The 7,774-nt window shown below is 43.2% G+C and overlaps 1 pseudogene; it reads right to left on the bottom strand.

Annotated features, from left to right (window-relative positions):
* Positions 1–600: 600 nt before the first annotated feature.
* On the bottom strand, positions 601–7,673 carry LOC118374774 (nuclear factor 7, brain-like; annotated as a pseudogene).
* Between the last annotated feature and the right edge of the window lie 101 nt (positions 7,674–7,774).

Here is a 7,774-nt window from a genome sequence, read left to right as displayed (position 1 = left end):
CTTGCTCAAGGGCACAGCAACAGATTTATATATTTATTTTTATGGGGAATCAAAAGTTGGGGGACACACATTCTATCTGGAGGGGCCATGCCCGACTTTGCCAACCCATAGCGCCGGCGCTGTTTTACACAAAGCATAACCCTGCCTTCACAAACACATGGTAAGATTACTTAAAAAGGACACCACAAAGCAGTTATTAACAGAATATGCCCCTAACGTCAACAATAAAAAAATAAATAAAAGATTTTAGAAAAGGATGAACCCAAAATGTATAATTTGATAATTCTAGCTGGTAAATAGTTTCTGAAATACTCAACATAATCAAGAAAGGTAGAGGACACCAGGGCCAGGTCCCCAGCAAGCCAAATTTGGCATGTGACTTCTATCCAAATTACAACTTTCTAATTTATTTTTTGGTTTAGAACATGCCAAATAACTATACTACATAACTACCAACTGGTCTACCCCTGAAGACATCATGGAAAATAAGTACTATTTTATACATGCTTTTCTGGTTACTAAAAAGACGTGAACAAAACCTGACCATGACGTCAGAAAATATATCATAATGACGTCATTGCAACCAGTTTGCCTGCTGGGTCAGTACCAACAGACAGTCAGTGGGTTATTGTTGCGGCCCTCCATATACGGCCCGGGGCAGAGGCATAAGGAACCAGGGGAGATGAAGCTGCACCATGAGGAGTGGAGGAGAACCATGCTGTCTGCATCATAGAAGGACACCCTCTCCCTGTCACAGTCTAGGTACAGCCCCACCCTACGAGGCCCGGCCTGGGCCTCAGCCTGAGTACCTGGGTCACCTGCAGCTGCCATCAGGGGTGTCTCCACACCATCATGGCTGAACACCAGGCCCTTCTCAGGCTTCAGGTGCAACATTATTTACATTTACATTTACATTTAAGTCATTTAGCAGACGCTCTTATCCAGAGCGACTTACAAATTGGTGCATACACCTTATGACAACCAGTGGAACAGCCACTTGCATCTAAATCTTGTTGGGGGGGGTGAGAAGGATTACTTACCCTTACTTACCCTATCCTAGGTATTCCTTGAAGAGGTGGGGTTTCAGGTGTCTCCCTCTCTGGAGACAGGACAGACTCTTTGCCGGAATCTTCCTTCACCTTTAGCCCCACCCCCCAGTCCAGCTTCCCCCCCACCTCCACTTCCCAGTAGTGCTGCCCTGTTTGGACGGTTTCTGTGGAGACGACGGTGGTGGTGGCGGCGTAGTCACGGTAGTAATTGAAGCCGAAGCCGCCCTTCCGTTCTGCGTGCCTGACACTGGCCCCACCCTCTAATACCTTTAAATAGGAATCATCACTGCTGCTAAGGGTGAGGCGCACAGGAACTGAGGGGAAGAGTTCAACAGACAGAGAGAGAGAGATGGAGTTAGAGACACACACTTTCCCCTGTTCTCTTTCTCACTTGGTTTCCCCAATCAGTCCTTACTCTCACCTGGTTTCCCCAGTCGGTCCTCATTCTCACCTGGTTTCCTCAGTCAGTCCTCATTCTCACCTGGTTTCCTCAGTCAGTCCTCATTCTCACCCGGTTTGATGATCTTTAGCATCTCCTTCCACATGCAGAAGGGCAGGTGAGTCTCGTAGAGGCCGAGATTGAGAGAGTCAGGGGTCACAAACAGACCTCTAACCCTTGACCTGTAACTGAGACAGACAGGGTTGAAACTACCACAAAAAGTTCACCATTTTGGAGTTAGACTGTCTGGAACAAACATTTCCTATCAAAAAAAGACTTAATAGTAGGGACACTGCTGGCCATATTGGTCTAAAAGACACAACACATCTCTCAGAAGGCAATACAGGACCTATACATACAGTACCAGTCAAAAGTCTGGATACACCTACTCATTCCATGGTTTTCTTTATTTTTACTATTTTACACATTATGGAATAATAGTGTAGACATGAACACGAGAAAATAACACATATGGAATCATGTAGTAACCAAAAAACGATTAAACAAAACAAAACAAATCCAAATATATTTTATATTTGAGATTCTTCAAAGTAGCCACCCTTTGCCTTGATGACAGCGTTCACACTCTTGGCATTCTCTTAACCAGCTTCATGAGATAGTCACCTGGTATGCATTTTAATTAACAGGTGTGCCTTGTTAAAAGTTCATCTGTGGAATTTCTTTCCTTCTTAATGTGTTTGTGCCATTCAGTGACAAGGAAGGGGTGGTATACATAACAGCCCTATTTGGTAAAAGACCAAGTCCATATTATGGCAAGAACAGCTCAAATAAGCAAAGAGAAATGACAGTCCATCATTACTTTAACACATGAAGGTCAGTCAATGCGGAAACTGTCAGGAACTTGCAAAGTTTCTTCAAGCTCAGTCCCAAAAACCATCAAGCGCTATGATGAAACTGGCTCTCATTAGGACCACCACAGGAAAGGAAGACCCAGAGTTACCTCTGCTGCAGAGGATAAGTTCATTAGAGTTAACTGCACCTCAAACTGCAGCCCAAATAAATGCTTCACAGAGTTCAAGTAACAGAAACAACTCAACATAAACTGTTCAGAGGAGACTGCGTCAATTCATGATCGATTTGCTGCAAAGAAACCACTACTAAAGGACACCAATAAGAAGAAGAGACTTGCTTGGGCCAAGAAACACAAGCAATGGACATTAGACTGGTGGAAATCTGTCCTTTGGTCTGATGAGACCAAATTTGAGATTTTTGGTTCCAATCCCTGTGTCTTTGTTGTGAAATGTGGAGTTGGTAAACAGATTATCTTCTCATGTGTGGTTGCCACCGTGAAGCATGGAGGTGTGATGGTGTGGGTGTGCTTTGCTGGTGACACTGTCAGTGATTTATTTAGAATTCAAGGCAAACCTAACCAGCATGGCCACCACATCATTCTGCAGCAATACGCCATCCCATCTGGTTTGCACTTAGTGGGACTATCATTTGTTTTTCAACAGAACAATGACCCAAAATATACCTCCAGGCTGTGTAAGGGCTATTTGACCAAGAAGGTGAGTGATGGTGCTGCATCAGATGTCCTGGCCTATACAATCACTCAACTACAACCCAATTGAGATGGTTTGGGATGAGTTGGACTGCAGAGGGAAGGAAAAGCAACCAACAAGGGCTCAGCAAATGTGGGATCTCCTTGGAAAAGCATTCCTCATGAAGCTGGTTGAGATAATGCCAAGAGTGTGCAAAGCTGTCATCAAGGCAAAGGGTGGCTAATTTGAAGAATCTAAAATATATTTTGATTTGTTTAAAAACTTCTTAGGGATAGGAGTCCCGCTAGCGATTTCAGATGAAGCTGGAGGACGCGCAATTCAAATAAATAATCATAAATATGATGGATTTTAAACATTTATGTACATATAAGTGTCTTATATCGGCTGAAAGCTTAGATTGGTTTTAATCTATCTGCACTGTCCGATTTACAGTAGCTTATTACAGCAAAAACATGCCATGCGATTGTTTGAGGACGGCGCCCCACATCAAAATATTTTTCTGCTGTTCCACCAGAGACTCTGGGTTCGAGCCCAGGCTCTCTCGCGGCCGGCCGCGGCCGGGAGGTCCATGGGGTGATGCACAATTGGCCTAGCGTTGTCTGGGTTAGGGAGGGTTTGGCCGGTAGGGATATCCTTGTCTCATCGCGCACCAGCGACTCCTGTGGCGAGCTGGGCGCAGTAAACGCTAACCATATATATGCCATTTGGCAGACGCTTTTATCCAAAGCGACTTACAGTCATGTGTGCATACATTCACTAACGCTAACCATGGTTGGATGCGTGCTGTGTTAAGATGCAGTGTGGCTTGGTTGGGTTGTGTTTTGGAGGACGCATGGCTTTCGACCTTTGTCTCTCCCGAGCCCATACGGGAGTTGTAGCGATGAGACAAGATTGTAACTACTAACAAATGGATACCACGAAATTGGGGAGAAAAGGGGGTAAAAAAAAAAATAATATTCACTTACTTTTTGAAAATCTTCCTCTGATTTGTCATCCAATGGGTCCCAGCTATAACACATTTTGTTAGATAAAGTCCTTCTTTATATCCCAGAAAGTCATTTTAGTACCTTAAAATGTAATCAAACTATAATATTTATTTAGGAAAGAAGAATGTTCAATAGGAAACAGATTTTAGCATAATGTGTTCATGGCGCACGCAAATACGAATTTCCAAGACTGTGTCCCTCTACTAAAACTAATATTTCTTATTCATTTTTAAAGTTACAAGCCTGAAACCTTGAACATAGGAATTGCATCCAGGGAGCTAATTTTCAATGACCTTTCTCCTGCAATTCTAAAAGGATGGTCTCTCTCAAAAAAAAATCTGGTTGGTTTTTCTTTGGACTTTCTCCTACCATATCTATTGTGTTATATTCTCCTACATTATTTAAACATTTCCATAAACTTCAATGTGTTTTCTGTCCAATGGTACTAATTACAGTGGAGCAAAAAAGTATTTAGTCAGCCACCAATTGTGCAAGTTCTCCCACTTAAAAAGATGATGTTCATCATAGGTACACTTCAACTATGACAGACAAAATGAGAAAAACAATCCAGAAAATCACATTGTAGGATTTTTTTATGAATTTATTAGCAAATTATGGTGGAAAATAAGTATTTGGTCACCTACAAACAAGCAACATTACTGGCTCTCACAGACCTGTAACTTCTTCTTTAAGTGGCTCCTCTGTCCTCCACTTGTTACCTGTATTAATGGCACCTGTTTGAACTTGTTATCAGTATAAAAGACACCTGTCCACAACCTCAAACAGTCACACTCCAAACTCCAATATGGCCAAGACCAAAGAACTGTCAAAGGACACCAGAAACAAAATTGTAGACCTGCACCAGGCTGGGAAGACTGAATCTGCAATAGGTAAGCAGCTTGGTTTGAAGAACTCAAATGTGGGAGCAATTATTAGGAAATGGAAGAAATACAAGACCACTGATAATCTCCCTCGATCTGGGGCTCCACGCAAGATCTCACCCCGTGGGGACAAAATGATCACAAGAACGGTGAGCAAAAATCCCAGAACCATAAGGGGGGACCTAGTGAATGACCTGCAGAGAGCTGGGACCAAAGTAACAAAGCCTACCATCAGTAACACACTACGCCGCCAGGGACTCAAATCCTGCAGTGCCAGACGTGTCCCCCTGCTTAAGCCAGTACATGTCCAGGCCCGTCTGAAGTTTGCTAGAGAGCATTTGGATGATCCAGAAGAAGATTGGGAGAATGTCATATGGTCAGATGAAACCAAAATATAACTTTTTGGTAAAAACTCAACTCGTCGTGTTTGGAGGACAAAGAATGCTGAGTTGCATCCAAAGAACACCATACCTACTGTGAAGCATGGGGGTGGAAACATCATGCTTAGGGGCTGTTTTTCTGCAAAGGGACCAGGATGACTGATCCGTGTAAAGGAAAGAATGAATGGGGCCATGTATCGTGAGATTTTGAGTGAAAACCTCCTTCCATCAGCAAGGCCATTGAAGATGAAACGTGGCTGGGTCTTTCAGCATGACAATGATCCCAAACACACCGCCCGGGCAACAAAGGAGTGCCTTCGTAAGAAGCATTTCAAGGTCCTGGAGTGGCCTAGCCAGTCTCCAGATCTCAACCCCAAAGAAAATCTTTGGAGGGAGTTGAAAGTCCGTGTTTCCCAGCAACAGCCCCATAACATCACTGCTCTAGAGGAGATCTGCATGGAGGAATGGACCAAAATACCAGCAACAGTGTGTGAAAACCTTGTGAAGACTTACAGAAAATGTTTGACCTCTGTCATTGCCAACAAAGGGTATATCAACAAAGTATTGAGATAAACTTTTGTTATTGACCAAATAGTTATTTTCCACCATAATTTGCAAATAAATTCATTAAAAAGTTGAAGTGTACCTATGATGAAAATTACAGGCCTCTCTCATATTTTTAAGTGGGAGAACTTGCACAATTGGTGGCTGACTAAATACTTTTTTGCCCCACTGTATATGCCTATCCTGGCTTATGGGCCTGAGCTATAGGCAGTTTAGTTTGGGCACATCATTCAGACAGGAAGTGTAGAAAGAGGGGCCTAGCCCTAATTAACACTTTTTGGGTTACTACATGATTCCATATGGTATTACATAGTTTTCATGTCTACATTATTATTCTATAACATAGAAAATAGTCAAAATAAAGAAAAACCCTTGAATGAGTAGGTGTGTCCAAACTTTTGACTGGTACTGTATATTTGCTCATGTCATTGTATTCACATGTGTATATTTAATGATTTTGCACTTAGGTTTGGCTGTGTCCTTCATCTTCATCCCCTCAATAACAGAAAGGCCTCTTTCAGTCCACCACTGTGAACACACATACACACACACGCATCAAATCACTAATTATGAAAGGCAGACCACAAGACAACCAGTAACTAGACTCTGTGAGACTCCTCTCACCTCTAGAAAGTAGTCAGACTCAGGTATCTCCAAAGCGGACTGCAAAGTCACTTCCATCTCCCTCCCAATCATCAGCGTGTTCTGTATTACACAATCATTCTTCAGCATGGCCGCCAGTTTTCTTCTCTTCCCTCTCCTGCTCCTCCTTCAACTCCTCCTCCCTCCTCCTCAGGAACTGGTGCAGCTCCTCGAAACAGGAGGAGATGTGAGCAGACAGGCTTTTAGATTTCTCCTGTGATGGGATGGAAATGTTTGACTGTACGACACACCACTTTCTTCAAGCTTTACTAAAGTCACATTCACAGATTAGTCAATTATTCAATACAATAACACCTACAATACAACTTTATTGTCCATTAGTTACAGCCAACAGAAATGTGTCTTCTGCTCTGTTCTTTGGTCTTGATGATCTCAGAGGCCTGCTGTTGGTTCAGCCCTTCCATTTCACGGTTCTCTTTCACCAGGAACCCCAGAGCTCCCCTCAGAACGTTCTAACAACACAGAGACCAGGATTCAATCAAATACCCCCCTACCAAGCAAGCAAAAAAATTAAAAATGTCATGTAATCTACTCATTTTGCCATGGGGCAGAGATACATTTTTGCCGTTTTAAAGCTAATTTCCTGCAATTCTACACATTTTACAGTGACTTATGCCATGTTAATGATATCTGAGTGAGAGTGACTAACAAAATCAATGGAGGCACCCTGAGGTCAGGACCCCTGGGCACGTGCCCTGCATGCCTGGTCGGTATTCTGCCGACTAACTGACCCTCATTAACCGGTCAACGAACGGTAAGAAAATGTCCAACCAGTAAAATGACGTGACCAACAGAAAATACTATCAGAGATATGTATATAATGATGAGATGCTTATGTTTCTGCCCTAACAATGGGAGTCGTCCCAAGGCGGGAAGGCAGGCGACAAGATTAGTCCCAAAATAAGTCCATGTTACTTATTTTGGTGAGAGTGAACCTCTCGCTTCGCCTGTTCCTCTCTGATACTGTGCATGTGTAACAGTTTAGTTTCTGTCCCTCTCCTAGCCCCTACCTGGGCTCGAACCAGGGACCCTCTGCACACATCGACCACAGCCACCCTCGAAGCATCGTTACCCATCGCGACACAAAAGCAAAGCAAGGGGAACAACTACTTCAAGGTCTCAGAGCGAGTGACGTCACAGTTTGAAACGCTATTAGTGTACATCCCGCAAACTAGCCAGCCATTTCATATCGGTTACACATGCATACAAGGGTCGGACATATTTCATTAAGAGCTTAATGGAAACATCGTTTTACAGTCAAAAGGCTATAGTCCAGCCTCCCGAGTGGC

The sequence above is a fragment of the Oncorhynchus keta genome, unplaced genomic scaffold (genome assembly GCF_023373465.1).
Source record: "Oncorhynchus keta strain PuntledgeMale-10-30-2019 unplaced genomic scaffold, Oket_V2 Un_contig_496_pilon_pilon, whole genome shotgun sequence".
NCBI lineage: Eukaryota > Metazoa > Chordata > Actinopteri > Salmoniformes > Salmonidae > Oncorhynchus > Oncorhynchus keta.
The sequence above is the reverse complement of the archived record's forward strand: the minus strand, read 5'-3'. Positions and strand labels throughout refer to the sequence as shown.